Source organism: Oncorhynchus mykiss, chromosome 10 (genome assembly GCF_057628025.1).
Source record: "Oncorhynchus mykiss isolate SJ-2025 chromosome 10, ASM5762802v1, whole genome shotgun sequence".
NCBI classification, from domain to species: Eukaryota; Metazoa; Chordata; class Actinopteri; order Salmoniformes; family Salmonidae; genus Oncorhynchus; species Oncorhynchus mykiss.
The window spans coordinates 51,553,363-51,560,668 of NC_143031.1; the positions used below are offsets into that span (position 1 = coordinate 51,553,363).

The window sequence follows — 7,306 nt, forward strand, 5'->3', positions numbered from 1 at the left end:
GATCAGGTCCTGCCGTGTAGTTCTGGGCTGATCCCTCACCTTCCTCATGATCATTGATGCCCCACGAGGTGAGATCTTGCCTTGAGCCCCAGACCGAGGGTGATTGACCGTCATCTTGAACTTCTTCCATTTTCTAATAATTGCGCCAACAGTTGTTGCCTTCTCACCAAGCTGCTTGCCTATTGTCCTGTCCTGTTGCCCATCCCAGCCTTGTGCAGATCTACAATTGTATCCCTGATGTCCTTACACAGCTCTCTGGTCTTGGCCATTGTGGAGAGGTTGGAGTCTGTTTGATTGAGTGTGTGGACAGGTGTCATTTATACAGGTAACGAGTTCAAATAGGTGCAGTTAATACAGGTAATGAGTGGAGAACAGAAGGGCTTCTTTAAAAAAAACTAACAGGTCTGTGAGAGCCGGAATTCTTACTGGTTGGTAGGTGATCAAATACTTATGTCATGCAATAAAATGCAAATTAATTACTTACAAATCATACAATGTGATTTTCTGGATTTTTGTTTTAGATTCCGTCTCTCACAGAAGAAGTGTACCTATGATAAAAATCACAGGCCTCTACATGCTTTATAAGTAGGAAAACCTGCAAAATCGGCAGTGTATCAAATACTTGTTCTCCCCACTGTAAATGTGATAATTCCGTTTTTTTTTCTTCTGTGTTTATTTTTTATTTCTAAAATATTGTTTTGGTATGTCATTATGGGGTATTGTGTGTAGATTGATAAGGAAAAAACAACTGAATACACTTTAGAATAAGGCTCTAACATAACAAAATGTGGAAAAGTCAAGGGGTCTGAATACTTTTCAAATGCAAACAGAAGGCAGAAGGTCACTTAAGGAAATCCTTAAGAGTTTGATGCACCTGTTCGTCAATTTAATAAGTAACATAATGAAATAATCCCCATCAAAATCCATCAGTTAAGCTAGAGATATGTCAATCCAATGCATCCGCCTATGTCAGCCTTCCTCATCTGCAGTGAAAGGTGGTCGAGCTACAGCGATGTTTGTCAGACCATGAGACATCCCGAAAATCGGGTTGGCTAACAGTTTTAGTAACTAATATGACCCCTCTATATAAGGATGAGAATCTCACAAACACGATTGCTTATCCATTTTGCTCTACAATCCCCACAAGCCCAACGGGACTCGTCAGTACCGCCGATGTGACAACCAATATGGGAAATAAACTTCAAAACACTATTCCTTATGGTACAATTTTTGAATGTCTATTTTGTAATTTATGAATGTGTTATTCAATGTGTTTCTTTGGGCTATAGTAGTAGGCCAAATGAAAAATGTATCCACCAAATTAAACATTTTATCAAAAGATTTGTACATCATTTTTTGTCCTAAAATTCAAAATCAAATAGCTAAATAATCTATGGTATGACCGTCTTAAAACAATTCCAACGAAAGGAGGGTGGTTGGTCGGGATGGATGGATGGATTGGTGAGTGTACAATGTGAACTTTAGCATTTTAGCTATTTAGTAACTTGTCTACTACTACTGCCTTTTAGCAACTTTGCAACTAACCTTCCCCTAATCCTAACCCTTTTAGCTAACCCGTCCCAGTCCCCTAACCTTAACCTAACTTCTAACCTTGAAACCTAAACTTACCCCTAACCCCACGCCTAGCTAATGTTAGCCAGCTAGCCAATGTTAGCCACCTAGCTAACGTTAGGCACAACAAATTGGAATTCGTAACATATCATATGTTTTGCAAATTCGTAACATATTGTAGGTATTGCAATTCGTAAATGTTGTACAAAATTGCAATTTGTAACATCTCATACGAAATGGATGATGAACAGCCACAAATGAATGCATACCATACAAAACGTAACATAAAAAAAAATATATATATATATAAGGAGTGTTGCGGATTTATGAACAGAATACGAAATGCTATGAGATCAGGTTGCATAATCATCTCTTGTGCAATGTTGCACGACATCTACAAACTACGACTGATCACTCTACCTCTCAACGATGGAAATCCAGAAACTGACGATGACAGTGACATTGACTACAGTGATATTGACACTGATGGAGAAAATGTTGATGATGATGCGCGCCCAAGTGCCATATGTGGAAAGGAAACTATTTTCCGCCAGCACTTTGCCAACCTTAATTTTGGGTAGGCTCGCATTGCAATCTCCACGCTTCGTTTTGGCGCAGTGTCAGCAGAAGCCAATATCTAGCTCAGGGTTTCCCAGACACCAAGTGGTGCATGTTTTGTTTTTTTACCTCTAGCACTACACATCTGATTTGATCATTTGGAACAGCTGTGTAATGTTAGGGCAAAAAACTAAACATGCACCCCTTGGGGTCCCTAGGACTGAGTTTGGGAAATGCTGATCTAGCTACAGATAAACATTTAAGCTAAGGAATTGGAGAGGATAATACAGATACAGTATGCCATAGTGGGCTAACATTTAAGTACAGGTTAGATTACTGTGAACAAATAAACACACCATATTATTTCTTAAGCTTTTTTATTGTAAGAGAGTCATATGCCTCCTGCAAACACAATACTTTTTATTAAACATTTCTCCCGTTGAGGCTGACCAATGTCCTCCTCAGGGTTTTTGGAACCAGACCTTCTGGGGAGCTGCTGGTGGATGGTGCGTCCTGCAGCAACTGTGAGGTGGTCCCCTCAGATGCTGTGTCAGACGCTGAAGCGAGGCATCTGCTGCAACAAAATAATGATGGTTTTCAGTTTATCTTACTTATGTCCAATAAAAATGTAATTTGTTAATCAAAATATCATGAGGATAAAAGTGTTTGAAATTCAACAATAAACTTAAATCCTACTAATTGTGTTGCTCGCTGACGCTCAAACGTTCAGCGTCTTGGCCCTCTCCAATGCCCGAGATGGTCACATTTGAGCGCCCCAGGTAGTTAAACGCATTGAGAGGTTTAGGTGGAGGGCCACCGCTTGAATGTAGAGAATTCCTATTAGACAACAAAATAGTCTACTATACAGTGTACATACCATATAAACTGAACTTAAGCCTACCTGCTTTTTCCGTTTCTCTGCAGAAGTTGGCAATCTCCAACCAACATTTTGATAGGATGGTGCACCAGCATTATTCCACATTCTGCAGGAGTTCAAACAGGAAAATTTAAATATGCTGTTTATTGATTCAGAAATGGCCCTCCACGCGTTTTTCTTGTGCTGGTCAATGTAGGACTAAATTTGCTGTTGATAATACTTTTGTATTTTTCTATTTGCTCTTCGAGTAAAATACTTTCATCCACCTGCCAGGTCGGTTTTCTTTTTATTACCACGAATGCCGCAAAATATTACATGTTGTGGTTAAAAAGCTAGAAGCCAAAAACGGATTGGTAGTTTTATGTAAAGAGGGTAATGTGAGACAGCTGTTCATAATGTTCTCTCAAACTAATCTCTCTAACTCTCTAACTAATATTTTCCAACAGTATTTAAGGAGTTCCCACATATGCTGAGCACTTGTTGGCTGCTTTTCCTTCACTCTGCGGTCCAACTCATCCCAAACCATTTTAATAGGGTCGAGGTCAGGTAATTGTGAAGGCCAGGTCATCTGATGCAGTACTCCATCAGTCTCCTTCTTGGTCAAATAGGCCTTACACAGTCTGGAGGTGTGTTGGGTCATTGTCCTGGTGAAAAACAAATGATTATCCCACTAAGCGCAAGCCAGATGGGATGGCGTATCGCTACAGAATTCTGTAGTAGCCATGCTAGTTGTGTGCCTTGAATTCTGAATAAATCACAGACAGTGTCACCAGCAAAGCAACTCCACAGCATCACAGCATCACACCTCCTCCTCCATGCTTCACAGTGGGAACCACACATGCAGAGATCATCCGTTCACCTACTCTGCTTCTCACAAAGACACGGCAGTTGGAACCAAAAATCTCAAATTTGGACTCATCAGACCAAGGGACAGATTTCCACCGGTCTAATGTCCATTTCTTGTGTTTCTTGGCCCAGGCAAGTCTCTTCTTCTCATGAAGGCCTGATTCACGGTGTCTCCTCTGAACAGTTGATCTTGAGATGTGTCTGTTACTTGAACTCTGTCAAGCGTTTATTTGGGCTGCAATTTGTGAGGCTGGTAACTCTAATGAACTTATCCTCTGCAGCAAAGGTAACTCTGGGGCTTCCTTTCCTGTGGCGGTCCTCAAGAGAGTCATAATAACGCTTGATGGTTTTTGCCACATGCACTTGAAGAAACTTTCAAAGTTGATGGACTGTTGTTTCTCTTTGCTTATTTGAGCTGTTTTGGTCTTTTACCAAATAGGGCTATCTTCTGTATACCACCCCTACCTTGTCACAACACAACTGATTGGCTCACATTCATTAAGAAGGAAATAAATTCCACAAATCAACTTTTAACAAGGCACATCTGTTAATTGAAATGCATTCCAGGTGACTACCTCATGAAGCTGGTTGAGAGAATGCCATTAGTGTTCAAAGCTGTCATCAAGGCACAGGGTGGCCACTTTTAAGAATCTCAAATATGAAATATATTTTTGATTTTTTGGTTACTATATGATTCCATTTGTGTAATTTCATAGTTTTGATGTCTTCACTATTATTCTACAAAGTAGAAAATAATAAAAATAAAGAAAAACCCTGGAATGGGTAGGTGGGTCCAAAAACGTTTGACTGGTACTGTATGCAAATAAGATATTTCTCTATTTAATTTTCAATACATTTGCAAATATTTCTAAAAACACGTTTTCTCTTTGTCATCATGGGGTGTGTGTAGATGGGTGACCAAAAATATATATTGAATCCAATTTGAATTCAGGCTGTAACATGTGGAATAAGTCGAGGGTAAGAATACTTTCTGAAGGCACTGTATACACCTTCAGGTCATGCAACATCAACTGCTGACTGTGGTCTGAGGAGTATTCTAAGTCAGCATGCCTTGCAGTTAACAGACATTATACTATAGCTATGCTTATATTTGTGCTATTTTGATTGTGTAGGCCTATGCTTGAAAATGTTCTTCAGGTGGGGTCAAGACTTACCTCTGTACCACCCTGTAGCACCCACTCCAACACTAAATCTATCAGATGTCTCCACTGTCTGTAGTAAAAATGTACAGGAATCATGGACATTGAGATTACAGGGATGTGCAATAATATATTATGTGTAATGTTCATTAAGTGTAATGATGATTAGGTGGATGTGTAATACACTTTTTTTAGGGGGGGGGGGGGGGGTACTATCTAATCTAATCTACTCATACAACACCAAGTTATTGACCTCTGACTTCCCCTCTTTGTTTTGTGCTCTGCAGGTGGCTGAGTCAACCTTTGTCTTTAATGAGGAGATGGAGATGGTCTATCGTCAATGGTTTTTATGGTAAGTGTTCTTACTCTGTTATTCCTTATGGGCGGTGTATTGTAATCAACTCAGATTCACTACCAGGCCTGGTCTGCAGGTGTCAGTCACACGCCCATCTCCTGCAGCTGTGATCCACTGGGCTGCATACAGCACTAGCAGCAGCTGAAAAATATCCAATCAGGTTCTACACTCCCCTTCACATCCTCTCATCCGCTCCCTACTCAACACATGATGCAGCAGAATCTTGAATGCCCGAGATGTGAGTGAGAGAGGAAATAGTAAAATAACAAAAAGACAAAAGGGATCGGTTTTATGGCATGCGCAGACACTCGCTCGCACACACACACATGCACACACACACACTGACATAAACACAAACACACGTCCTCGGAATCAGCCGCATTCCAGCCCTCTTCAGTCAGACTACCAGAGCTCTGAGTCACGTAACCATATAAAATCAAATCATATCAACGTTTATTTGTCATGTACACAGATTGGCAGATGATATCACAGGTGCGAAATGCCTGTGTTTCTAGCTCCAACAGTGCAGTAATACCTAGCAATACACACATAATCCAAAAAGTAAAAAATAAAGATATTATGAAATGTCAGAGTCCGAAATATGAATATAAATAAATATACAGTACCAGTCAAAAGTTTGGACACACCTAGGTTTATTTTCAAGGTTAATTTTTTTATTAAATGTTTAGTTTTTATACATTGTAGAATAAGAGTGAAGACATGAAATGTCACATACGACACATATGGAATCATGTCGTAACCAAAAAAGTGTTAAACAAATCAAAATATATTTTATATTTGAGATTCTTCAAAGTAGCCACCCTTTGCCTTGATGAAAGCTTTACACACTCTTGGTATTTCATAATTTTGATGTCTATATATACAGTTGAAGTCGGAAGTTTACATAAACTTAGGTTGGAGTTATTAAAACTAATTTTTCACCAACTCCATGAATTTCTTGTTAACAAACTATAGTTTTGACACGTCGGTTAGGACATCTACTTCGTGCATGACACAAATCATTCTCCCAACAATTGTTTACAGACAGATTATTTCACAGACAGAATTGTATCACAATTCCAGTGGGTCAGAAGTACACTGAGTTGACTGTGCCTTTAAACAGCTTGGAAAATTCCAGAAAATGATGTCATGGCTTTAGAAGCTTCTGATAGGCTATTCAGTAGGAGGTGTGCCTGTGGGTGTATTTCAAGGCCTACCTTCAAACGCATTGCTTCTCTGCTTGACATCATGGAGAAAAAAAAAATCAGCCAAGACCTAAAAAGAAATAATTGTTGACCTCCACAAGTCTGGTTCATCCTTGGGGGCAATTTCCAAATGCCTGAAGGTACCACATTCATCTGTACAAACAATAGCACGCAAGTACAAACACCATGGGACCACGCAGACATCATATCGCTCAGGAAGGAGACGCGAACTGTATCCTAGAGATGAATGTACTTTGGTGCGAGAAGTGCAAATCAATCCCAGAACAACAGCAAAGGACCTTGTGAAGATGCTGGAGGAAACAGGTACAAAAAGTATCTATATCCACAGTAAAACGAGTCCTATATCGACAAAACCTGAAAGGCCGCTCAGCAAGGAAGAAGCCACTGCTCTAAAACCACCATAAAAAAAGCCAGACTATGGTTTGCAACTGCACATGGGGACAAAGATCGTACTTTTTGGAGAAATGTCCTTGGTCTGATGAAACAAAAATATAACTGTTTGGCCTTAATGACCATCGCCATGTTTGGAGGAAAAAGGGGGAGGCTTGCAAGCCGAAGAACACCACCCCAACCGTGAAGCACATGGGTGGCAGCATCATGTTGTGGGGGTGCTTTGCTGCCAGAGGGACTGGTGCACTTCACAAAATAGATGGCATTATGAGGTAGGAAAATCATGTGGATATATTGAAGCAACATCTCAAGACATCAGTTA

The 7,306-nt window shown here is 40.0% G+C and overlaps 1 long non-coding RNA gene across 2 annotated transcripts; it reads right to left on the reverse strand.

Moving 5' to 3' along the window:
- Positions 1 to 2,490: 2,490 nt before the first annotated feature.
- Positions 2,491 to 6,719, reverse strand: LOC149980054 (uncharacterized). Of its 2 annotated transcripts, none has more exons than XR_016483796.1 (3): positions 6,586 to 6,719; positions 3,032 to 3,113; positions 2,491 to 2,704 (listed from the first exon to the last, which is right to left on the reverse strand). It is a non-coding gene; the product is annotated as an uncharacterized LOC149980054 (long non-coding RNA). The 2 variants fall into 2 exon arrangements; XR_016483795.1 differs by lacking the exon at positions 2,491 to 2,704 and adding an exon at positions 2,714 to 2,949.
- Positions 6,720 to 7,306: the final 587 nt, after the last annotated feature.